Here is a 24,761-nt window from a genome sequence, read left to right on the forward strand (position 1 = left end):
CACCTTGGTGCCAAGAACTGCCCACGAGCTGATCATGCCCTGCTCCTTGAACACTATAGAACTCCTTACTACCCTCTCCAGGCTGGGTCACAGGGTCTTCAGGGCATTAGCCCACTGTGGCCCCCTTTGCCTGGCAAAGCAATGAAAAACTATTCTTTCCTACTTCACCGAAAACTCTGTCTCCCTGTTCCTATTTGGCACTGGTGAACAGAGGCTGAGTTTCAGCAACAAGTTTACAGCAGTTACAAGCCCTAACAGCGAGGCTTTTGACAAAAGGTGTTTAAGAGAATACACTTTACCCAGTATTCAACGTGCAAAGTGATGGTTTTGGAGCATTAGGCCTTCTCAGATGGGACAGGATTGCTATGATTGACGTATTATTTAATATACATCATAGGCAGTATAGCCAGTTACCTACTTTAAAATCTGCAATTTTTACATTATATATGTAAATTAAGGGCTTCCCAGGTGGCACAGTGGTAAAGAATCCACCTGCCAATGCAGGAGACACAGGACACGTGGGTTCAATCCCTGAGTGGGCAAGATTCCCTTGGAGGAAGAAATGGCAACCCACTCCAAGATCTTGCCTGGAAAATACCATGGACAGCAGAGCCTAGTGAGCTACGGTCCACGGGGTCTCAAAGAATCAGACATGACTGAGCGAGCATGCACACATATAAATTAAAATATAAATATAGATTGGTGGTTTAGTCACTAAGTTACACACATTATAAATATATATAATATCTATAAATGAATACATGGTTCATAAGGGTATAGATATGGATGATATAGATGGAGTAGTGAGGCCCCAGTTCACTGCTCTTGGTCAGTCACATGCTGAAAGAGAAGGGACTGTTTTTATGTTCTTTATTAATAAGTTTATTTTTTTGCTGCACTGAGTGGCTTGCAGGATTCCCTGGCTAGGGATTGAACCTGGGCCCTTGGCAGTGAAAGTGCAGAGTCCTAACCACTGGATGACAGAGGAATTCCCAGGAGAAGACTGTTGCTAATTTTACATAGTGCTCCCAATTTTAGGAAGGCTGAGCTCTGAGTCCTCTGCTTTCACCAAATAGGACAAATTTCCCTTAATTTGCTTGGAAGCTCTAAGTCTATGTCCAGCACTGCCTCCACTGCTGAAAACACAAGCTGGCCTTTGTATCTGTTCTGATCCTAGAAAGATTGTTATTTTAAGTGTGTGTATGGGTGTTTGGGGTGCTGGGTAGAAAAATGAAAGGGTTGGTTGAAGTGTGGGCATTTGGTCATCCCTGAATGCTTCTTTCTGATGGCGGCTGGATTTGTAATATATGCACTTCAATTTAGTATCTCCACTCAGGGTCCATAGTTAGTGATGGGTGCATTGTCTTTGTTTGGGACCTTGCAGTAATGGTATAACCCAACATGTAATAAACTATATAGTCTCTATTACAGAAATGTACCCCAAAATGATATAATTAAAGAAGACAGAGATCTTTAGCTTATGAATAAAAGGATGAGCCTATTTGAATAAAATAAAATGCCTTTTTATTAAAAAAAAACTCCAAAAGTATAGCATGCATTATGTCTATAGCCCTTTAATTTTTCCAATTCCATCATTATCAACTCGTTTATACCTTGACTACAGGCAACTTGAAGAGAAAAGCTTTTGTTTTTTATTTAATTGGCTAAGTTTGGCAACTATGGGAGAACCCAATGTGTGTGTTTACAATCTTATGATCAATAGAGGGTTCAGAAAATTGGGCGATAAAGATGCACATATGCACAGTGTTAGCATAGCTTGTGTGTTAGAAGTTGGACGGAAGCTTTAAAAAGTTACTCATTACCAACAATGGTCTTTCGAAATCAAAGCAAAATCTTTTTTTGTTGTTGTTTTTGGCTGCCATGCATGGCATGTGGGATCTTAATTCTGCCACCAGGGACTGAACCCACACACCCTACAGTGGAAGCATGGCATCTTAACCACTGGACTGCCAGGGAAGTCCCCACTAAATCTTTTAAAGAAATAAAGCTTATTTTCTTTGATTTATGACTGAAAGGTACTTTGTCAATGTTTAAAAATATTTAGGCAGCTGGGTGTGGGGGCAAGTGGAATGTGGGGGCAAGTTGTAGGCCCAGGACACTGTTGGGGCAGGGATTAAAAAGAGAGAAAAACACTAATCTTTTCAAAGTTTTTTCCTAATAACTAGTAATAGTCTTATCAAAGATAGATGAACTCCTTGTGTAAATTTTTAATTATAAAATAATTACAGCAGTGCCAGATATTTGGCAATGAGGGAGACTGGTTGCTTAACAGAATCTCTCCTCCCTCCATAAAGTTCTGTCTGTGATACCCTGAAGGTCCTGTGTGCTTTGGCACTCAGTTCAGTTCAGTTCAGTCGCTCAGTCATGTCTGACTCTTCGCTACTCCATGGACTACAGCACACCAGGCCTCCCTGTCCATCACCAACTCCCAGAATCTACTCAAACTCATTTCCATTGAGTCAGTGATGCCATCTAACCATCTCATCCTCTGTCGTCCCCTTCTCCTCCCGCCTTCAATTTTTCCCAGCATCAGGGTCTTTTCAAGTGAGTCAGCTCTTTGCATCAGGTGGCCAAAGTACTGGAGTTTCAGCTTTAGCATCATTCCTTCCAAAGAAATCCCAGGGCTGATCTCCTTCAGAACGGACTGGTTGGATCTCCTTGCAGTCCAAGGGACTCTCAAGAGTCTTCTCCAACACCACAGTTCAAAAGCATCAATTCTTCAGTGCTCAGCTTTCTTTATAGTCCAAATCTCATATCCATACATGACTACTGGAAAAACCATAGCCTTGACGAAACGGACCTTTGTTGGCAAAGTAATGTCTCCACTGTTTAATATGCTACCCAGTCGTGTTTTATTCCTAAGCACGTGCACGTGCTAAGTCACTTCAGTCATGTCCGACTTTTTGCAATCCCATGGCCTGTAGCCCACCAGGCTCCCCTTATCTATGGGATTCTCCAGGCAAGAATACTGGGGTGGGTTGCCATGCCCTCTTCCAGAGGATCTTCCCCACCCAGGAATCGAACCTAAGTCTTCCACAATGCAGGCAGACTCTCTACCATCTGAGCCACCAGGGAAGTCCCCAGGGAAGCCCACAGGGAAGATCCCCAAGGGAAGCCTCCCTGAAAGTCCTAGCAGTTTAGATTTCACAAAGAGTAAAAAGAGATGCCAGGCTACAGTGCAGTTAGTGGCCAGACAACTTCTGAGCCTCATCACAAAGATTTATTCTCCCAAAAGGAATAAACCATGTTGGGAAACAAAACAAGTAAATGGAGAGTTAGAGGCAGCTCATGCTTTGGTGCGGTCATGTGTCTCCAATATTACTTCAACGAGCAGGGAGACTGGGTCTACCAACTGATAAATCTTGACCCTATGGGACAACAGATCTGCTCAGCCCACTTGGCTCAGCTCTTCCCAGACAACAAATACTCTTGACACAGAATCACGATCAACAAATGCTTCAAGGTGTCAGGACCCAGCAACTGCGCCCCGTCCTCTAAGGATCTCTTGAAATTTCATGTCTCTTCTGCTGCCTGCTAGCCCTCAAGAGACTTTCTGAAACCAAGCTCTTCAAATCTTGAGCCTTGAAGCCTTCCTATGGCCCTTGCTCCTTGAATCTGGTCTCATCTTTGCCTCTGGTCATGCTTGTTGTGAAGCAGTCATGGAAGCATCCCCTTTAAAGGGAAGATGTTTGAATCTTTTTTCCCTACTTTGAATTACTGCCGTATTAAAATGATTTGAAGGAAAAAAAAAACAGATAATTGGAGTAAAATACCTTGTAATTGGTTTGTAACTCAATGCATTGAGTAGACTGTTTGCAAAGATGATGTTATGGACCCAATTGTGACTCTTCAAAATACATATATTAAAGTCCTAACCTCTCAGTTCAGTTCAGCCGCTCAGTCATGTCCAACTGTTTGCAACCCCCATGGACTGCAGAACACCAGGCCTCCCTGTCCATCACCAACTCCCAGAGCTTGCTCAAACTCATGTCCATCGAGTCGGTGATGCCATCAAACCATCTCATCCTCTGTCGTCCTCTTCTTCTCCCACCTTCAATCTTTCCCAGCATCAGGGTCTTTTCCAATGAGTCAGTTCTTCCCATCAGGTGACCAAAGTATTGGACTTTCAGCTTCAACATCAGTCCTTCCAATGAATATTCAGGACTGATTTCCTCTAGTGTGACTGTATTTGGAGATGGGGCCTTTAAGAAGGTAATTAAGGTTAAATGTAATCTTAACAGGACCCTAATCCAATAGAACTGGTGTTTTTATAAGAAGAGGGAGAGACACCAGAGATGCATGTACACAGAGAAAAGGCCATGTGAGGGCACGGTAAAGAGGCAGCTATCATTAAAGGAGGCAGCCTTTCAAGGAGAGAGGACTCAGAAACCAAACCTGCCAACATCTTAATCTTGGACTTCAAACCTCCAAAACTGAGAAAATACATTTCTGCTGTTTAAGCCAACTAGTCCATGGTACTCCATTATGATAGCCCAAGCAGATAAATACAGATGGCTGCCAACATTCCTCCTTGTCTGTTGTTATGTCCTCTGGCAATGGGACTTTGCACCTCCCCATTCAGAGGTGGAGTTTATTTCCTCACCCCTTGAGCCTGTGCTTTGGCCAACAGCATGCAAACAAAACTGCCATCACATGAAATCTAGAGCCTAGGCCTCAAGTGACCTTGCAGCATCTGTCTTGGCCCCAGTGCAATGCTGTACTGAGCCCTCCATGAACCAAAGCACCCCTGCTGACAGCTGGCACCAACGCCAGACATGTGATCAAGGCCACTGAAACTTCCAGCCCAGCCTATCCTCCAGTTCACTGTGGCAACATGGTTGAGCAGAGGAAGTCTAAGAGTGGAACCACCAGCCAATCCCAGCTCAAATTGCCTACCTACAGGATTGTGAGCAAATACACTGTTGTAATTCAAAGCTGCTATGTTTTACAGTCCTTTGCTTTCAAATAGTAACCAAGCTGACACAGCATTCTTCTCTCCCTGGCTATGGCTGAGTGAACCCGACGATATTCCTAAAGGGCAAAGTCTGTTTGGGCAGCCAAAGAACCAGTTCTTGTCCCTAGGCCAGAGAGCTCCCACACACAGGCAGAGAAGACACTCCAGGCTCGTGACTGGGAGCTTTCCCCAGATCCAAAGTCAGTAGTCTATCACTACCCCTGTCTCTTAATGTTTTTGATTATCAAGATAATTTTACATATTACTGAAGTATATAATCATATAGTATTTTGGTTCATGATGAAAATCAATCATGCATTTATTAAATTTTTAACAGAAAATTGCTTTATAATCCTACAACTCTCAAACAACTCACTGTTTATTATTATAGTCACTCATTATTATTTTAAAACACACAAATAGGGAGTTCCCTGGTGCCTGTGGTTAGGATTCTGGGCTTTCACTGAAAGGGCCTGGGTTCAACCCCTGGTCAGGGAACTGAGATCCCACAAGCTGTGCAGCACGGCCAAAAACAAAACAAAACCCCACAATCAGCTGTTATGAAAAATGCACAAAAAATTGCCTGGGTATTTTAATATATTTGCTCAAGCTATTACAGAATTCTTCCACTGCCAAGAGCAGTCAGATTTTTCACTTGATTTTAAACCAAATCCATATTGTTAATCTCCATCAGCAATTTGTTGGCATTGTGTGAGAGGAAATCCCTTCGTATGACTTCTGCTGAACTTTCAAAAACATTCTCTAATGAATGTTATTAAAAAGGTCTTTTATTTCTCTGCCCAAATGAGCCCTGAATTTCAGGCTAGGATTTTTCCATGTCATATTTTGATTAAGCAATGAATAGGTTTGTTTTTGATCAACATAAAGGCTTACATGCTAACAATACTGTCTTGAGATATAAACTCTCAGCTTCCAGGCTTTAGATTCCTCAAATTTATGCCCTGTGGTCAAGGGACATTTTTCAATCAGGAAAGTGATATCATAGTAATCCTTGTAAAACCTTCATTGAAATAGGAAACTGAAACACATTCCCACTTGACAGAGGAAAAGCTGAACCACAAGGATAAGAAACCTCCAGAAACTCAGCTAATGCTATGAGACCTTTATATGGCTCTTCTCAGACAAACATGTGTGTGTATATACTTTACAGGCACACTCACACAGATAGATGTGTGCATATTTGCGCGAATGTAGAACCATAGATTGGTCAGGGGCCTCAAGGAGTAAAGCCTAATTTTGTGGACTTATCAAAGTGATTGGACACCCCATCCTAGATACCAAATTATTCTTTTAAAATAATTCAATGAGGACACACAAATAATTGTGTGTCTTTTCACACAATTGTGTGTCTTTTCACACAAGAGTTTGAGATTCCATCTTAGGCAGGAAAGGAACACCTGTAAAATTTATAGACTGTATTAGATCTGTCCAATCAGAATTCATTTATTCAGGAAACATTTTTATTAACATATAATTGACATATAACATTATATTATTTTCAGGCATACAATATAATGATTGGATATTTGTATACATTGAAAAACGATCACCACAGTAAATCTAGTTATCATTTGTCACCATATAAAATTATGAAATGCTTTTCCTTGGGATGAGAAATTCTAAGATTTACTTTTAAGATTTTACTTTTAGCAACTTTCAAACATGAAATACAATATTATTGATTATAGTCACCATGCTGTACATTATATCCCCATGACTTATTTATTTTATAACCAGAAGTTTATACCTCTTGGCCTCCTTTGTCCACCCTCCAACCTCCAGTCCCTTTGGCAACCACTTATCTATTCTCTGTATCTGTGGGTTTAGTTTGGTTTGGTTTGTTCATTTTGTTTTTCAGACTCCACACATATGGGAAATCATCTAGTATTTGCCTTTCTGTCTGACTTTTTTTAACTTAGCATAATACCCTTAAGGTCCATCCATGTTGCTGCAAATAGCAAGATTGCATTCTTTCTGGCTGAGCAATAGTCCATTGTGTATCTATGTACCACATCTTCTTTATCCATTCATCCATTGATAGACACCTAGACTGTTTCCATGTCTTGGCTATTGCAAATAATGCTGCAGTTAATAGAGGCATATATATATATCTTTTCAAATCAGTGTTCTCGTTTTGGAATTGCTGGTTCTAAGTTTTTGAGAAACTTCCATATAATTTTCCATAGTGGCTGCACCAATTTACATTCCCACCAATAGAGCACGAGGGTTCCCTTTTTTCCACATCCTCACCAACACTTGTTCTTTCATGTCTGTAAAATTTTTTGTGTGTGTGTGGGATCTTAATTCCCTGATCAGGGATTGAACTCATACCCCCTGCAGTGGAAGGACAGAGTCTTAACCACTGGACTGCCAGGGAAGTCCCTATTTCTTATCTTTTTGATGATAAGCATTCTGACAGATGTGAGTGAGGTGGTATCTCATTATGGTTTTGATTTGCATTTCCCTGATGATTAGTGATGTTGAGCATCCTTTCATGAACCTGTTGGCCATCTGTATCTCTTCTTTAGAAAAACGTCTATTTAGATCCTCTTCCCATTTTTAAATTGCATTGTTTGGTGTTTTGCTATTGAGTTGTATAAATTCTTTATATATTTGGGTATTAACCCTTTATCGGATACGTAATTTGCAAATATTTTCTCCCATTCCATAGGCTGACTTTTTCATTTTGTTGATGGTTTCCTTTATTGTGCAGAAGCTTTTAGTTTGATGTAGTCTCACTTGTTTATTTTTGCTTTTGGAGTTAGATCCAAAAAATCATTTCCAAGACTGATGTCAAGGACCTTTGTTTTCTTCTAGGAGTTTTATGGTTCCAGGCCTTACATTTCTTCAATCCATTTGAGTTAATTTTTGTGTGTAGTGTAAGATATTGGTCTAGTTTCACCTTTTGCTTGTGGATATCCATTTACTGAAGAGACTGTCTTTTCCCCATTTTATATTCTTTGTTCCTTTGTCATGAATTAACTGAGCGTATATGTGTGGGTTTATTTCTGGGCTTGCTATTCTGTTTCATTGATCTATGCATCTATTTTATACCACAATCAAGTTAGGTAACACACTCATCACCTCATAGAAGTTACCCTGTGTGTGTGTATCTGTGTGTGGTGAGACTATTTAAGATCTACTCTCTTAGTAAATTTCAAGTATTACAATACAGTAGTGTTACTATAGCCACCACACCACTGTACATTAGATCTCTAGAACTTATTCATCTCATAATTGGACATTTGTTCCCTTTGACCAACATCTCCCCATTTTTCCCAGTGACCCTTCCCCTCCCTCTAGCCCCTAGCAACCACTATCTCATTCTAAAAACATCATTACAGCATTGTGTCTTTTCAAATCCAGTTAATGGAACATCCCTGATGGTCTAGTGGTTAAGACTGCATGCTTCCAATGCAGGGGGCTTGGGTTCAGTCCCTGGTCAAGGAACTAAAATCCCACATGCCACGTGGTGTAGCAAAAAAGAAGAAGAAGGCAAGTTCTAAAATCCAGTTAACTATGTTTCCTAAACTCAGCTATCTCAGCAAAAATGAGAGATTTCTGAGTCTCAATAACTTGATTCTGTTTTAGGCACTGAATTGAGCATTTCCCTGCTTGAGTAGATCTGATCTGGTCACTTGCACACAGGGAAATTTAGGACCTTAAATACCAAATCTGCCCTTTTATTAGAACATGAATCTTCAGCCAGTGAGGGGAGGTGATAACTAAACCAACCAGAGCACCATCAGCCTCACTTTCCCAAGTCTCATGGTAGAGGTTTCTGGAGTGCATCCCTGTAGCCATGAATTAGAAATTTCAGGATGAGTTCCCCTTTTGGTCATTTCTGAAACAAAATTATTTGGCATCTGATGGCCTGCAACTATAGTTACCATCTACTGGTTTGGTCAGTTGTCACCGATAGCTGAACACTTGATGCCTTCTTGGTTCACCCTTAGTTGACTCAAGTTTGCAGAGCCAAAGTGAATTGGATCTCAGACTGAATGTTTGCCCCCATATAACAGCTCTGTCCCCGCTTTAATACAGGGGATTGAGCTGATGAATTACTCAGACATCTCTACTCCCTGAGATGTCCCTTGAACATTTGTTGTTCAAAGTGTTCTGCCTCATACGTTATATACATTCTCTCCTTTTACCCTCACAACCAACCCACAAGGTAGCTACTTTTGTCCACATATTACTAATGAGGAAACTGAAATTCAGAGAATTTAGGGGACCGGTTTGCTAAAGGTCACACAGCCAGTGCAAATAAAGCTGAGCAGTGTCTTATAAAATGAACTGACCCAGTTCCCCTATCCCCTCACCTCATTCATCTATCAACCTCCTATTGATCCTTTGGATTTTAGCTGAAACATCTCTTTCTTTCCTTGACACTGTGAGTTCAGCTTCTGTGCTTCTCCTGTGGGCTCCCGTGGCCCCCAGACTTACCCCATCATCCCTCCTCTGTAATCCCTAAGTGGCCAAGAGATTTGTGGCTTGATTTCACAGTTTTAAGCATGTAGGAGATGTTCAAGAAATAGCTGTAGGGACTTAGAAAACAAACTCATGGTTTCCAGGGGGAAGGGATAGTTAAGGACTTTGGGAAGGTCATGTGTATATTGCCATATTTAAAATGGATGGTCAACAAAGAGCTCTTGTATAGCACAGAGAACTCTGCTCAATGTTATGTGCCAACCTAGATGGGAGGGGGCTTGGGGAAGAATGGATACATGTGCATGTATGGCTGAGTCCCTTCCCTGTTCACCTAAAACTATCACAACATTGTTAATCAGCTATACCCCAACACAAAATGTTTTTAGTTTTAAAAAATAATAAAATAAAATTTAAAAAAACAGGAATGTGAAAAAAAAAAGAAATAGCTGTGGGATGAGTAAATAAATGAATGCATGAGCAGGCCAATCCCCAGGTTTCCACAAAACCCCATCATCTCCCACAAGCTGGTAAGCCCAGTGCTGAACCCTCTAGGGTAGGGGGAAATGCATGGAAATTAATGAGTTATGCCTTTGTGGCTTTACTGCTAGTTAGACAATCCAGAAAACAATGATTGGTAATGCAGTGTCCTCTGAGCTAGAGGTGGAGTGGATAGAGGCCAGCTGAGGCAGGAAAATCAACTTATGTCATTGGCAAAGAGGCAAATAGAAGTCTGGTTCATCCAAATTCATTTCTCAGTCCAAATATGAAAAGTCACATGACTATAAAGTATGAACTTGGGGGGTGGGGTTTTCTTGGTGGCTCAGTGGTAAAAAGTTTTCCTACCAATGTAGGAGACACAGGTTCAATCCCTGGTCTGGGAAAATCCCACATGATATGGAGCAACTAAGCCCATGCACCACAACTATTGAACCCACAGTCTACAGCCTGGGAGCTGCAGCTACCGAGCCCACGTGTCGCAACTACGGAAGCCCATGCGTGCTAGAGCCCATGCTCCGCAAGAGGAGCCACCACGGTGAGAAGCCCCGCTCACCACAGTGAGAGAAAAGCCCTCACAGCAACAAAGACCCTGCACAGCCACAAATAAATAACAAGTTTACAAATATTGTAAAAAATTATGGACTGGGGAATCAAGCCTTTATAGTCAGATGTACCTTTACCATCAGATGTGGATGAATAGGCTGAATACACTCTTACCTGTGAGTGATATATTATCTATTGTACGGTGTGTGTGCTCAGTCATGCCCAACTCTGTGCAACCCCATGGACTGTAGCCCGCCAGGCTCCTCTGTCCATGGGATTCTCCAGGCAAGAATACTGGCGTGGGGTGCCATGCCCTCCTCCAGGGGACCGTCCCTGACTCAAGGATCAAATCCGCTTCTCTTTAGTCTCCTGCATCAGCAGGTGGGTTCTTTACCACTAGCACCAACTGGGAGGCCCTTATCGCCCACACAGATGAGCAATTCTTAAACTGTCTTTGATGGTATTTGTTTGACACAAGTAATTCTTGTCATTCAACATTTTTTCTTTCTTTTTTTCTCTTTTGGTTCTTTGTATGGGCAAAGAGGAGACATGAAGATTACCCCAGACCTGACCCTAGCCTGCTGGTGAGATGCTGGCTTTCTGGGTGACAGCTGCAGATAAGTCTCACTGCTTGCCTCCTGCTTGCCAAGCCCTATGCCCTTCATACTACAGTAAGAGAGAAGAAATCAGCGCCTCTGAGCCAAAGCTGAAGCTCTCTAATTTGCAACTGTCATTACCTTTTTCAGAGTGACCTCCTAATAGGTGCCTCTTGGCAATGCTTGGGCTTAAGAAGAGATTCCTGCTGCCACCTTCTGGGAAAATGAATAACCAAACTCAGTGTTTGATTGGAATTCAAGGGGAAACCGAATTGGGATCTTGCTGAAGATTCATCCTTTTGATTAATTCCTTTACTCACCATCGAACCTTTGTTTGATATCTTCACAGTAGAAATAGCATCCATTTCAGGCCTTAATCAGCCACCTCATTCAACCTCTCAGTTCTTCAATGATTCTGAAGAGATTAGAAGTTGCTTTCCAAAATATTTATTAAATACCTTTTTGCACATGCCAGTTTGCCAGGCAATGCAGAAGGATAATGAAACAGGCCTGGCCTCTCTTCTCCAGAAATTTCTCATTGAGAAAAGGGCACAGAGGTACAAGATATAGGACAGAACCGAGGTGAACTGATACAGGTAGAAAGTTATTTCCCTTTAACATATTATGACCAGAGACACATATATTTTGAAAACAAGGTGAAGAAAGGGTAGAAAGCAAGGAACGAGGCCACCAGAAAACAAAATTTAATGGAAGCAGTTGAGGTGAAATCCCATGTAGTTCATTAAACAAGGCCCCCTTAGGCAAGAGTCCAGGTTTTCCTACATTGTGTTTTTTCTGTCATCATCATCATTTCTTTTTACTGTTACATTACATGTTATTTACTTCTTGGCAGCTGCTGCCTAAATAATGTCTTGGTAGCTGCCCCTGGCTCTGATTCCTCTGTATCCAGAATTATTGTTCCTTTTTGTGTATGGGGAAATAGGACACAGGACACAGGAGAAGGATAACCCTGGGCTACATAGCTGAAAATAAATTGAACACATAAATTCCACTTTCTTAGAAGTCCCCTCAGTCCTGGGGGGGAGGTTGCTGCCGCCCCCAGGACACCTTGGTAGGGCGCTGGGTACCTCCTAGCTCAATTTCTTCTTCTTCTCCCATTTCTTCTTCACTTCACGCCTCCAAGATTGCCTTTTGTCATTTCATTTAAGCAATGTCACAAAACCAAACTTTCAGCTATTATTTTTCCTATTGTTCCTTTAGCAGAATCCAGCCTTCTGCAAAGTTTGCCATTTTTTAGACACAATATGGAGACTATTGGTGACTTTTTAAATAAATGTTATCATTTATGATAAATTTTATGTACATTTTAAAGTATAATTTAAATATATAACATGGACTCTAGTCAAATTTTTGATGGACTAATGAATCTCCTCTTCCCCTCCCCCCAAAATAGGTATGGCCATGTATGTACACATGTGAGAGGGGGTAGAGGTTGGCCAACTTTCCATTTACCAAGTTAGTGCTTGCTTTGGCAACACATATACTAAAACTGGAATAATGCAGAGAAGATTAGCATGGCCCCTGCTCAAGAATTACATGCAAATTCATGAAGCAGTCCATGTTTTTTTCTTGTATGTGCCATTAAACCACCTCCAGATGAGATGGGGGAACACTCCTTCTTTAATTTTGAAATTGTATTTGGAATTTATTGTTGCTGTGTACTAAGAACTTGGCCTAAATAAAATCTTACAAGGTATGTTCACACACACACAAAATTTTTTACCAAGTCAGAACCTTAGCAATCTGACAGAGCCTCAACTTCGAACTATTCTCACCATCTTTTTGTGAAAAAAGCAAAAATTTTCACATTAGAAACAAAAGGAGAAAGGACCTAATCTCAGAATCTAGTCATGTCATCCTCTGGAGTTCCAGAGACCCAGAGAAGGAAGCGAGAATGGGGGTGAAGATGTCAAAGACTGAGCAGGAAGGAGAGAAGAAAAGTAAAGAAAATTCCACTTTTCCAGATCTTGGAGTACCAGATCATCTGCTAGAAAGATAAAAGAAATAAGGCTGGGGGGTAGTTGTAAAACTTTGGAAGATCTTTTGAGGGAAATGGGAATTTCTTCCCAAAGGTAAACAAGAGGTCTTCTGGATAGTATTAAGGCCCCAAAGTACCTGTGATCCCTTCTTGTTTAAGAAATTGCTGCGGCTGCACCTCTCTACGGAGAAGGCAATGGCACCCCACTCCAGTACTCTTGCCTGGAAAATCCCATGGGCGGAGGAGCCTGGTAGGCTGCAGTCCATGGGATCGCGAAGAGTCGGACACGACTGAGCGACTTCACTTTCACTTTTCACTTTCATGCATTGGAGAAGGAAATGGCAACCCACTCCAGTGTTCTTGCCTGGAGAATCTCAGGGACGGGGGAGCCTGGTGGGCTGTCATCTATGTGGTCGCACAGAGTCGGACACGACTGAAGCAACTTAGCAGCAGCAGCACCTCATTAGTTATCGGTGATGATTTGGAGGGAAACAGAGAGCGCAGAAACCATGGCCTGGAAAAGTCTGATTTCAAGTCAAGAAAATGAAATATTTTGTTGTGAAGAACCCTAGAAGAGCATCTCACAATGCTAATAGCAGGTCCTTGAGGAAGTCACTAGTTTGGGTCAAGAGAACTGTGGTGGCTGCACCATGCCTTCAGCCCTGGTTCCTCATCCGGTTTATCTTCCAAGCGCACACTGTGGTTGGTGTTGCTATGGCTGCCAGGGCAAGATAATAAAGCCCGTCTGTCTCCTGAGTTTGTACATGTATTTTATAGCTTCATCAAGGTATAATTTACATATCATAAAATCCACCCATTGTAAGTATACAATGATTTTTAAATAAATTGACAGACTCATACAACTATCACCACGAACCAGTTTCAGAAGTTTTTCATCAAATCCAAAAGTTCCCTCAAGCCCACCTCTAGTCACTTTCCACTCCTGATCCCCAGCCCTAGGCAAGTCCCTGTGGATACCTTTTCTGGACATTTCACATAAATGGAATCATACAACGTGTACCCCTTTCTGTCTGGCTCCCTTCACTCTGTATAAGATTTTTGAGGTTCATCAATGGGAAATAGATGGGGAATCAGTGGAAACAGTGTCAGACTTTATTTGGGGGGGCTCCAAAATCACTGCAGATGGTGACTGCAGCCATGAAATTAAAAGACGCTTACTCCTTGGAAGGAAAGTTATGACCAACCTAGATAGCATATTCAAAAGCAGAGACATTACTTTGCCAACAAAGGTCCGTCTAGTCAAGGCTATGGTTTTTCCAGTGGTCATGTATGGAGGTGAGAGTTGGACAGTGAAGAAGACTGAGTGCCAAAGACTTGATGCTTTTGAACTGTGGTGTTGGAGAAGACTCTTGAGAGTCCCTTGGACTGCAAGGAGATCCAACCAGTCCATCCTAAAGGAGATCAGCCCTGGGTGTTCATTGGAAGGAATGATGCTAAAGCTGAAACTCCAGTACTTTGGCCACCTCATGTGAAGAGTTGACTCATTGGAAAAGACTCTGATGCTGGGAGGGATTGGGGGCAGGAGGAGAAGGGGATGACCAAGGATGAGATGGCTGGATGGCATCACCGACTCGATGGACATGAGTTTGAGTGTACTCCAGGAGTTGGTGATGGACAGGGAGGCCTGGTGTGCTGCGATTAATGGGGTCGCAAAGAGTCGGACATGACAGAGCGACTGAACTGAATGTTGTAGTATGTATCAGTATTTTGTTCCTTTTTATTGCTGACAGTAATCCATTGCTTGGATATACCATGTTTTGTTTATCCATTCACCAGTATTGGACATATGGATACTTCCTAGATTTTCATTATTACGAATCAGTTCAGTTCAGTTCAATTGCTCAGTTGTGTCTGACTCTGCGACCCCATGGACTGCAGCATGCCAGGCTTCCCTGTCCATCACCAACTCCTAGAGCTTGCTCAAACTTATGTTCATCGAGTCAGTGATGCCATCCAAACATCTCATCCTCTGTTGTCCCCTTCTCCTCCCACCTTCAATCTTTCCCAGCATCAGGGTCTTTTCCAGAGTCAGTTCTTTGCATCGGATGGCCGAAGTACTGGAGTTTCAGCTTCAGCATCAGTCATTCCAGTGAATATTCAGGACTGATTTCCTTTAGGATGGACTGGCTGGATCTCCTTGCAGTCCAAGGGACTCTTAAGAATCCTCTCCAACACCACAGTTCAAAAGCATATTTATGAATAATGCTGCTATAAATAATGGACTTCCTGGGTGGTCCAGTGGTAAAGAATCTGCCTGCCAATACAGGGACACAGGTTCGAACCCTGGTCCAAGAAGATTCTGCATGCCACAGGGCTGTTTGCCATGACTAGAGAGTCCTTGAGCAGCAATAAAACTAAGACTCAAGGCAACAAAATAAATAGTAAAAAAAAAAAAAAAAAGTAAAAAATATTAACATACAAGTCTTTGCATGAACATATTTTTATTCTCTTGAGTAGATTCCTAGGAGCAAAATTGCTGGGTTGTATGAGGGTAGCTCAGCTGGTAAAGAATCTGCCTAGAATGCAAGAGACCCTGGTTCGATTCCTGAGTTGGGAAGTTCCCCTGGAGACAGGCATGGCAACCGGCTCCAGTACTGCTGCCTGGAGACTCCCCATGGACTGTAGCCCACAAGGCTCCTCTGTTCATGGGATTGCAAAGAGTCGGACATGACAGAGTCACCAAGCACAACAACAACATGATTAGTTTATTAATAAATTTTCAAGAAACCTGTCAAACTCCTTTCCAAATGACTGTACCATTTAAAATTCCCATCAGCGATGCATGAGGGTTCTAGTTTTTCCACATTTGTGTCAACACTTGGCATTATCTGTCTTTTTGGTAATAGCCATTTGGAATGTAGTGACATCTTATTGTGGTTTTAATTTGCATTTCATTTCCTTAATGATGCTGAGTATCTACATTTTCATTTGCTTAGCCATTCCTATGCCTTTTTTGGTGAAGTGTGTACCCAAATCCTTTGCCAATTTTTAAATTGGCCTGTCTTCTTACTGAGTTTGAAGAGTTCTTTGTATTTTTCAGATATAAGTCCTTTATCAGACTTGTGATTTGAAAATATTTTCTTCCAGTCTATGGTTTGTCTTTTTTTTGAGAAAAGTTTATTTTTATTTTATAATATTCATTGGAAATACACTGGAAGAGTATATATCAAGTCTTCAACAGTGGTTATTCTGGGGCAATAGAAACTTTAGGTAGCAAACTTTTTACTCTTCTTGCTAAATATTTCTGTAATTAACTTTTTTCATTTTAATAGGTATTACTTTTTATTTTTTAAATTTATATTTAATTGGAAGATAATTGCTTTACAATGTTGTGTTGGTTTCTGCCATACAACTACATGAATCATTTGTAAGTATACAGATGTCCCCTCCCTCTTGAACCTCCCTCCCAATCCCCACATCTCACCCTTTTAGGTTGTCACAGAGCACAGGGTTGAGCTCCCTGTGTTATACAGCAATGTTATTGCATTCCCATTAGCTAGCTAACTTTTTTTTTATTTGTAAAAAACATGAAATGCTTCATAAATTTGCATACCATCTTTGTGCAGAGGACATGCTAATCTTTTCTGTATTGTTCCAGTTTTACTATATGTATGTGCTGCTGAGGAGAAGGCACTGGCGACCCACTCCAGTACTCTTGCCTGGAAAATCCCATGGACAGAGGAGCCTGGTAGGCTGCAGTCCATGGGATCGCTAAGAGTCGGACACGACTGAGCGACTTCACTTTCACTTTTCACTCTCATGCATTGCAGAAGGACATGGCAACCCACTCCAGTGTTCTTGCCTGGAGAATCCCAGGGATGGGGGAGCCTGGTGGGCTGCCATCTATGGGGTCTCACAGAGTCGGACACGACTGAAGCGATTTAGCAGCAGCAGCAGCAGCAGGTCGAGTAGAAATGGAATTCTAGAAGATGTGTCATCAGACTTTACAGCTTAGACTTCAGATTTATTTCAGATTCATCAAAGGAGAAAGATGGGCTGTACTGCCGCAGTGAGCGGGTTTCCCGCAAACACCGCAGCAGGCAGCTTCCTTCCCAATCGCCAAAGGGCTCTGCTGCGTTTTTTCAGACGCGAAAGGCGGGCGAAGAGGCAGTGTAGGTGAGGGTGGGGGTGAGGAATTAAGGGCTTCTTGGCATTTCTGGAGCAACATTGCCACCAAGAGGACAATGTAACAAAGCCTCAAGCCATGTGAGCAAACAAAAGGAGGCTGTTGTTCAGTTGCTCAGTTTAGCGACACACTAGGTTCCCCGTCCTTCACTATCTCCTGGAGTCTGCTCAAACTCATGTCCATTGTGTCGATGATGCCATCCAATCATCTCATCCTTTGTTGCCCCCTTCTCCTCTTACCCTCAATCTTTCTACAATACCAGAAAGAAAGGAATGCTTTGGTGGAACAGAAAATCCAGAAGTCATGAGTGACTGACTCAGAAGCCAAATTGAAGATAATCCCAGTGATTTGTCGATGGGACAATTTGAGCATCAACAAGGTTGCAATGGTTTGAAATACATGAAATATAAACCTGGTTTTTTTTTTGTTTTGTCTTGCTTTCCCCCCTGCATCATGTGGCCAGTGAGTATGTTTTTCCACGGGGGAACCTGTGGTCCCTGCTGTGATTGTATGGAGTCTTAATCGCTGAACCACCAGGGAAGTCTTGGAAAACAGCTCTTTATGTTGGAAACTGATAAATACAGGGAAAGAATCAAGTATCAAGTATTGATCCTGTTTTTCTTATACAAGCAAAGAGTTGGGGGGGGAGATCCTTTTATAAATATATTTGGGCTAATAAATGCAAGAATAAGACAATCAAAATATTCTACTTTGTCACCCCCTTGTAAATAAATGGGTCCAGTCACTGCCCATCAATGGCTGGTGACATCATAGAAAGAGACAACCAACAGTATGTGCCTAATTATGGGGGCACAACTGTCCACACTGACAAACCTAGACAGTGTGTTGAAAAGCAGAGACATTACTCTGCTGACAAAGGTCCATATAGTCAAGGCTCTGGTCTTCCCAGTGGTCACATACAGTTGTGAGAGCTGGACCTTAAGGAAGGCCAAATGCCAAAGAATTGATGCCTTTGAACTGTGATGCTGGGGAAGACTCCTGAGAGTTCCTTGGATGGCAAGGAGATCAAACCAGTCCAACTAAGGGAAATCAACCCTGGATATTCATTGGAAGGACTGATGCTGAAGCTGAAGGTCCAATATTTTGGCCACCTGATACGAACATCTGTGGTCATCTGATACAAACAGCTGACTCACTGGAAAAGTCCCTGATGCTAGGAAAGATTGAGGGCAGAAGGAGAAGAGGGCGTCAGAAGATGAGATGGCTGGATGGCATCACCGATGCAATGGACATGAACTTGAGCAAACTTCAGGAGATGGTGAGGGACAGGGAGGCCTGGCATGCTGTAGTCCATGGGGTCGAAAAGAGTTGAACACGACTGGATGACTGAATAACAACAACAATAAAGCATCCATACGAAGCCATCCTGAATATATATTAAAAAAAAATCAGGGTAATGTGAAGGCTGAATGGATATTTGAAACTATTTAGCATTTCTTATTATTTAGATGAGAAAAAGGTATTGAGGTTAGATTTTCTAAAGATTCCTTATCTTTCAGATACACATACTGACCCATTGTACATTAAAAAATGTCTGAGATTTGCTTCAAAATAATCTGAAGGGTACATAGTAGATGGGATATATAGATGCTTGGCCATGAGCTTATTAATGTTGGAGCTGGATGGTGGTACAGAATGTTCATTTTGCTGTTCTCTAGACTTTTGTGTAAGTTTCTAATATGTCCTAATACACAGTAAAAGTAAAATTAGATTGCTGGAATTATGCCTTTTATAAGCACAGTGCCCTTAATTCAGATCTAGCTTTGAATACACTCTTAGCATATATTCTATTTATATAATTTGTATACATACAGCTTGTATGAAATGGGACTTAATAAAGTTTTAGATGGCCTAGTTTCATACAATCCTGAGTCATCTCACAATTTATGAGATTTCCAAAATCCACAACACCTAGCAGTTCAATCCATGTTTAGCTTTTCTTTTTCCTGGTAAACACATGCATGAATTCACGTGGTACTGCATTTTATATGTATTTAATACATGGAATTATTGTATGTACATGAGGTCTAGTAAATACAGTCAGAGGGTCTCAGCTTGCCCTGATCCATTTCATAGTGAATTGCATGTCTGAAATCCTTGTTTCTCCCACTTGTGAGAAATGAAGCTTCTCTCAATCAGCAGTGTTAGCTGTTAGTGTTACTTAAAACCCTGCAATGATTCCCCACTAAATAAAGGACACATTCTGTCCTTTAACTGTAGGGATGCCTTCTGCTCTTACATCTACTTCTGGTTTCGTCAGCTGTGACCAGGCTGGCAGGAAGGCACTCAACACACAGTGAAGGAGTCATCGTAACCTGGACCACAGCACCAAATGGAGACCACTTCCTCCCTGGACATTGGTTAGTGTAAGAGACTGAATTGTGCCCCCATCACAAATTCCTGTGTTGCACCCCTTCACCCAAAGTGAATGTATTTGGAGACAGGGCCTTTAAGGAGGTAATCAAGGTTAAATGAGGCCAGAAGGGTGGGGTCCCACCACCTAATGAGGCCATAAGGGTGGTGTCCTTAGATGAAAAGAGACCCCCGAAATTTCTCTCTCTTGGTGTGTGCACAGATAAAAAGCCATGAGAGGGGCTAGCAAGAAGGCAGCTATCTACAAGCCAGGAAGAGAGTCCTTACCAGAAACTAACCCTAGTGGCACCTTGATCTTGGACTTCTAGCCTTCAGAACTGTGAGAACAGAAATTTCTACTGTTTAAGCCACCCAGTCTGCAGTTATCCCGTACAGCAGCCTGAGCTGACTAATATAGCTGCCATTTGGGAACTCAGATTTTGGGAGAGTTCCCAGCACTCTCTAAATGACAAGTAGGTGACTGTGCTTAAATAGTTTGGATAAATTCTGTGGTTTATGCCCAACACCTGCTTTCCTTCTGGGGATCTACCATTTTGGTGCCTGTTAACCAGAGGGTACCTACATGACTGGCCTCTGAGAAAAATCTTAGACTCTTACCCCAGGTGAATTCCTCTGTAGACAGCATTTTGGCTTTGTCACTGGTCATCGCTGGAGGAATTAAGTGTGTCCCATGGGACTCCACCAGGACAGGAGCCTAAGAAGCCTGTTCCTGTTTCCCTCCCCACTTCACCTCATGTGCCTTTTCCCTGTGCTGACTGTGTTTTGTGTCCTTTCACTGTAACAAATCATCACCGTATGACTCCAGAGTCCGGAGTCCTCAGAGTGAATTATCAAACTGAGGGACTTGAGGCCCAGAGCCTCTTCCCTACTGTCTCAGGCCATCATTCTCAGAGCCCCTTTGTTCATTGCTTTGTTGTTGTTCAGTCCCTAAATTCTGTCCAATTCTTTGCGACCCCATGGACAGCAGCACGCCAGGCTTCCCTGTCTTTCACTATCTCACAGAGTTTGTTCAAATTCATGTCCATTGAGTTGATGATGCCATCCAACCATCATCCTCTGTCTTTTCCTTCTCCTCCTGCCCTCAATCTTTCTCAGCATCAGGGTCTGTTCCAGTGAGTCAGATCTTTACATCAGGTGACCAAACTATTAGAGCTTGAGCTTCAGCATCAGTCCTTCCAATGAACATTCAGGGTTAATTCCCTTTAGGATTGACTGGTTTGATCTCTTTGCTAATTTCCAAGAGACTCTCAAGAACCATCTCCAGCACCACAGTTCAAAAGCATTAATTCTTCAGCACTCAGCCTTCTTTATGGTCCAACTCTCACATCCATACATGACTACTGGAAAAACCATAGCTTTGGCTATACCAACCTTTGTTGACAAAGTGATGTCTCTGTTTTTTAATATGCTGTCTAGGTTTGTCATAGCTTTCCTTTCAAGGAGCAAGTGTGTTTTAATTTTATGGCTGCAGTCACCGTCCACAGTGATTTTGGAACCCAAGAAAAGAAAATCTGTCACTGTTTCCACTTTTTCCCCATCTATTTGTCATAAGTGATGACTGGATGCCATGATCTTAGTTTTTTGAATGTTGAGTTTTAAGCCAGCTTTTTAATCAAGAAGTTCTTTAGTTCCTTTTCGCTTTCTGCCATAAGGGTGGTGTCATCTCCATACCTGAAATTGTTGAGATTTCTCCCAGCAATCTTGATTCCAGCTTGTGCTTCATCCAGTCCAGCGTTTCTCATGATGTACTCTGCATATAAGTTAAATAACCAGGGTGACAGTATACAGCCTTGACATACTCCTTTCCCAGTTGGGAACCAGTCTGTTGTTCTATGTCCAATTCTAACTGTTGCTTCTTGACGTGCATACAGATTTCTCAGGAGGCAGGTAAAGTGGTCTGGTTTTCCCATCTTTTAAGAATTTTCCAGTTTGTTGTGATCCACATAGTCAAAGGCTTTAGCATAGTCAATGATGCAGAGTAGATGTTTTTCTGGAATTCCCTTGCCTTTTCTATGATCCACCAGATGGTGACAGTTTGATCTCTGGTTCCTCTGTGTTTTCTAAATCCAGCCTGTACATCTGTCACTTTACTGCTTGTATTGCTGCCAGCTCCTCAGATGCAGAATGCTTAGTCATCACTGTATTCTCAGTGCCTATAAAAGAGTAGGGTCCCAGTGTCAGTTGAATCATTGGTGGGGAGTGCTTAAAACAACACAAATTTTGGGAATTCCCTGGCAGTCCAGTGGTTAGATACCCATGCTTTCACTACCAAGGGCCCAGGTTCAATTCCTGGTTGGAAACTAAGACCCACAAGCCATGCAATGCTGCCAAAAAAAGAAAAAGAAAAAGAAAAAAAAAGAGAAAAAAAAAACCCAGAAGTTATTTTATAGTTCTGGAAGTTAGAAGTCTGAAATCGAGGTGTTGGTGGCAGGGCCCCCTGAAGGCCCCAGGCGAGGGTCCTTTCTTGCCTCTTCCAGCTTCTGGTGGGTTGCCAGCAACCCTTGGTGGTCCATAGCTTGCAGACCTATCACTCTAATTTCTGTATCCATTGTCACATGGCATTCTCCCTGTGTGTGTATCTCTGTGCCTCTTCTCATCAGGATGCCAGTGATTGTATTCAGGGCTTGCCCTAATCTAGGATGACCTCATCTTAACTTACATCTTAATTACACCTGCAGAGACCGATTTCCAAATAAGGTCACATTCACAGGTTAAGACTTGAATAAACTTGGGGGGCGGGGCAAGGGAACACAATTCAACCCACACCACCTTGTTTCAGCTATACCAGGATGCTTCGTCAATGCTAATGATTACTGACAATAATTTCTAATTTTCCCTGAGTACTTGTCATATTGTGGGCACTGGGCTAAGTATTTAATGTGCATTATTGCATGTGATTCTTTCCCTCCACCATAGACACTATTATTATACCCGTTTAATTGATAAGGAAACTGAGGCCTAGTGAGTTGGAGCAACTTGCCAAGTTTCTCATTAAGTTAGAGGTAGATTATAATTTCCAAAATTATGGAAATTATACAGGTGGTAGATTATAATTTTCAAAATTATGAAAATCATACAGATTTCTCCAGACCACCTTACCTCTCTCCTGAGAAACCTGTATGCGCGTCAAGAAACAACAGTTAGAACTGGACATGGAACAATGGACTGGTTCAAAATTGAGAAAGGAATACATCAAGGCTGTATATTATCACCCTGCTTATTTAACTTATATGTAGAGTACATCATGCAAAATGCTGGGCTGGATGAAGCACGAGCTGGAATAAAGGTTGCCTAGAGAAATATCAATAACCTCAGATATGCAGATGACACCACGCTTATGGCAGATAGCGAAGAGGAACTAAAGAGCCTCTTGATGAAGGTGAAAGACGATAGTGAAAAACCTGGCTTAAAACTCAACATTCAAAAAACCAAGATCATGGCATCCAGCCCCATCACCTCATGGCAAATAGATGCGGAAATAATGGAAACAGTGACAGACTTGATTTTATTTGGCTCCAAAATCACTGCAGATGGTGACTGCAGCCATGAAATTAAAAGATGCTTACTCCTTGGAAGAAAAGCTATGACCAACCTAGACAGTGTATTACAAAGCAGAGACATCACTTTACATACAAAGGTCCTTATTGTCAAACTACGTTTTTTTCAGTACTCACGTATGCATATGAGAATTGGACCATAAAGAAGGCCAAGCATCAAACAATTGATGTTTTTTTTTTTTTTTTAATTGATGTTTTTGAACTGTGGTGTTGGAGAAGACTTTTGAGAGTCCCTTGGACTGCAAGGAGATCAAACCAGTCAATCCAATCCTAAAGGAAATCAATCTTGAACATTCATGGGAAGGACTGATGCTGAAGCTGAAGCTCCGATACTTTGGCCACCTGATGTGAAGGGCCGGCTCATTAGAAGAGAGCCTGATGCTGGGAAAGATAGAAGGCAGGAGGAGAAGGGGATGACAGGATGCGATGGTTGGATGGCATCACTGACTCAATGGACATGAGTTTGAGTCAACTCTGAGAGAAAGTGAAGGATAAGGGAACCTGGCATGCTGCAGTCCATGGAGTTGCAAAGGGTCAGACAAGACTGAGCAACTGAACAGCAACAACATAATTTCCAAAAATGGTCGCAGCAATATTTCTGGCCCCATGTGCCTTTCCAGAACCTTGTCACTCCCCATCAAGAAGCAGAACATTTTTCTTCTCCTTCTGAACCTGGGTAGGACTTTGTGACTGACTCAATGAATAGGGTATATGGGAAGTGACACTATGTAACTTCCAAAACTGGTCATCAAAGGTACAACTTCCACCTGCCTCCTTGGCCTTGGAACCCAGCCATCATGCTGTGAGGAAGCCCAAAGCAACCACATGGAGAGGCCTGGGCTACAACCAGCATCAACGTCCATCCATGTGAGTAAAGGAGCCTTCAGATGACCCAGGCCCTAGTCGTCAAGTCTCCACCTGGGGTGCAGACAAAGAGGAGCAAAGACAAGCCATCATCACTGATGCTACCCTATGGGGCTGTCCCAGAGCTCTGTGGCTAGTCCCAGGGTGGGGGAGTTGGGGACAGGGCCTGGCAAGTAGATTCTACTGCTGGCTAGTGTGGCATTTCTTTCATAGGATCTTATGAGACTAGGACAGCAGAATGGTGGCTACAGGCTGATTTGGGCTGACTTTCAGTTGTGTTGTTTATAGGCCAAGTTCAAGGCTCCTGGCCTGAGCATTCAGTGCCAGCCCTTGTGCTTGAGCTGCATGTGTATCAGCTCTCACCATGACCTTTTCATGCCTCCAGTCTAGGGCACCTAAAGGTACAGAGGTGGTGGCAGGTGCCTTAGCATCCAGGGCAGTCATTCCCTCCACAGGCTCTGCGCCAGGTATCAGGCAGTGCTCTGGGCCATGTCCACTCCCTCTAGGAACTTTCAAGACAATTGCTTCACAACTCCAGTCAGGTCTCTTGGATCATCAATGTGGTGACATCATGCTCCCCCAGGTGGGTCTCAAGCCCTGCCAGATGAAGAAAATGGCAACCCACTCTAGCATTCTTACTGGAAAATTCCATGGGCAGAGGAGACTAGTGGTTTACAGCCCATGGGGTGGCAAGATGAAGAATGGACATTCTTTAAAAACAAAACAAAACTTCCCT

General features: G+C 42.3%; 1 non-coding gene and 2 pseudogenes across 1 annotated transcript; 2 read left to right on the forward strand and 1 right to left on the reverse strand.

Moving 5' to 3' along the window:
• Nucleotides 1–3,325: 3,325 nt before the first annotated feature.
• On the forward strand, nucleotides 3,326–3,519 carry LOC138929928 (H/ACA ribonucleoprotein complex subunit 3 pseudogene; annotated as a pseudogene).
• A 9,025-nt stretch (nucleotides 3,520–12,544) lies between these two features.
• LOC138931318 (U6 spliceosomal RNA) lies at nucleotides 12,545–12,651 on the forward strand. Its single transcript, XR_011446560.1, has one exon. It is a non-coding gene; the product is annotated as a U6 spliceosomal RNA (small nuclear RNA).
• A 3,954-nt stretch (nucleotides 12,652–16,605) lies between these two features.
• LOC138931235 (U6 spliceosomal RNA) lies at nucleotides 16,606–16,718 on the reverse strand (annotated as a pseudogene).
• Nucleotides 16,719–24,761: the final 8,043 nt, after the last annotated feature.

This window comes from Ovis canadensis, chromosome X, assembly GCF_042477335.2.
Source record: "Ovis canadensis isolate MfBH-ARS-UI-01 breed Bighorn chromosome X, ARS-UI_OviCan_v2, whole genome shotgun sequence".
Classification (NCBI taxonomy): domain Eukaryota; kingdom Metazoa; phylum Chordata; class Mammalia; order Artiodactyla; family Bovidae; genus Ovis; species Ovis canadensis.